Raw genomic sequence first — 2439 nt, 5'->3', positions numbered from 1 at the left:
CTTAAGAAATTTTCTGGGTGGTACACTGGGATCCATCAAAGATTAATAATTATAACCAGCTTTCTTTACTCTCCATGTAATGATTTGAAAAAGAAAAGCATATTCCCCACTTCTGTAAATGAAACTCAATTTTACGGCATAATTTAATGTCAAAGCAAGAGGGGCATGCTACGCAAGATTTCACAGAACTATGTAAAAAGCAAATGAACTTTCATCATAGGTAACTATTATATAAGACAATACACACAAAGGTAAAGCATTTTACACTAGGTGGATAATGAACTGTACTTTTATGGCCTGATGACGTAGTTAAGGGAATTGCTGTAACTTGTGCCTTGAAAACATAATAAGCTTGATGTATGGCTATGACCCTCAAAAGTTAGTCAAATTGCAGAATTTATCTGGAAAATATTTAGAGGAAAAATATCATCCTGTTAATAACCATTTAAGCAGCTACTATCCACCAGGCATTGGAGATACACAGACAGGCAAGGCACAAACATGTGAATAAACAATGATAATAGATCCCCTCATCTGTTACCTTCAGTAAAAACTAGTGTAAGAATTAGAAAGTCATAAATAATGCTCTTTGCTAACTTGGTTGACAGAATCATTATTTTCACAATATATTACCTTTAATTTAAATTCAAGCTGGGGTAAAACAGAGAGCAGCAAATGACTATCAATATTGTAGAGCTCCAAAATTAAATCAAAGACATGCTCTGACAAATCGCTGATAGATGTTTTCCCAAGCATCAGAACCTGATTAAAAAACTTTTGAGGAGAAAGAAAAGTTATCATTAGTAGAAACACCATAGATAAAATGAATTTTCTAAAATATTAATTATTATTCAAATTCATTACTATTTTATACGAAGTCAAACTAGGCATGTCAACATATTTTCTAACAATAGGTAGGAAACCACTACAGACTATATGAAAAGACAAAAGCATAGAATTCATCGTGTACACAGTAAAACAAATAATTTGCATTGAGTCATCAATTAGCATTTCAACAAACACCCTACTTTCAAAAAACACTGTGTTCCTCATTTATGATACTTACTACATTCTAAGCTACACTATTGTTGTGTACATGTCTGTTGATGGTTAACTTTAGGTGTCAACTTGACTGCATTAAAGAATACCTAGATAGCTGGCAAAGCATTATTTCTGGGTGTATCTGCAAGGATGTTTCCAGAAGAGATTGGCATGTAGGCTGAGTAGAGAGAGATCCACCCTCAACAGAGACAGGCACCATCCAATAGGTTGTGGGGGCCCAAAAGAACAAAAAGGCAGAAGGAAAGGTGAATTCACTCTCTCTCTCTTCTGGAGTTGGGATACCTCTCCTATCCTCAGATATCAGAACTCCAGGTTCTCCAGCCTTTGAACTCCAGAAATTGCCCCAGTGGCACCCCTCTGGGTTCTTAGGCCTTCTGCTTCCGACTGAGAGTGTGACACCATCACTGTCCCTGGTTCTCCAGCTTGTGGATGGCCTATTGTGGGACTTTTCAGCCTCCATAATTACATAAGCCAATTCCCCTAATAAATCCCCTCTCACACATACATACATACAGGTATACACATATACACATACATTCTTGCACTACTCACTATTGGATCTGTTTCTCTAGAGAACCTTCATACGATGCCTTAATCTCCTCGCTAGATAAATTCCTTAAAGGGCAAGGGATGACCTATTGTTCACCTTAGCTTATATGGGAGACAACAGCATCTAAGATAAAGCCTTCTTACACCTTCATAGCAGGAGCCAATTCTATTTTTAAAATACGTAATTTTGTATTTTTAATGCAAAACAACCCCTTTCTAACCCTTTGGGTTTTCTTTTACATTCTGATAAACAACGTGTACATTTATACAAGGTTTACAACTCTAATTAAAATCCAATTAAAAGCACAAACACACACAAGGAAAATCCAAATTTAAACAATTTTTTTCCTATTAGGCAGCCAGCTCTAATTTCCACACTCAGATCATTCATCACATTACTACCGAAACGGGTAAAGATACATGGTGTAGTGGCCAAGTTCATTTCTATTTAAAATCTTCCAAACACATAATATATTAACTCAGAGCATACACCACATATTCTCAACAAATTTCCTCTGTCTCCATGGAGAAGGGTTAAGGATTCTTTACACCATACAAGCTGCCCTGATCTTTCCTCTACGACAGTTAACCCACTTCTTGGCTTAATTAGGTTTTTGCTTTCTATATTGAAAGTACAGAGTAAAGAATTTCACATTTCTATGTTTTTTCTGCTTACTTTTAGTTCTCAGGTTGTTTTTAAGGAAAGTTTTTTAGGTCTATGAACTGGTACAGGCTACCTAACCATGAAGGGGAGAAAAGAACAAATTCTATTTTGCTGTTCTTTATTGGTTTTAAAAATAACTTGTTTGGGCCGGGCGCGGTGGCTCA

The 2439-nt window shown here is 36.1% G+C and overlaps 1 protein-coding gene across 1 annotated transcript in view; it reads right to left on the bottom strand.

Annotated features, from left to right (window-relative positions):
* PDS5B (PDS5 cohesin associated factor B) overlaps positions 1-2439 on the bottom strand; it is a 139702-nt gene that overhangs the window by 102348 nt on the left and 34915 nt on the right. The window lies entirely within an intron of this gene.

Source organism: Propithecus coquereli, unplaced genomic scaffold (genome assembly GCF_000956105.1).
Source record: "Propithecus coquereli isolate 6110/MARCELLA unplaced genomic scaffold, Pcoq_1.0 Scaffold175, whole genome shotgun sequence".
Taxonomy (NCBI): Eukaryota; Metazoa; Chordata; class Mammalia; order Primates; family Indriidae; genus Propithecus; species Propithecus coquereli.
This window is presented reverse-complemented; position numbering and strand designations above follow the sequence as displayed.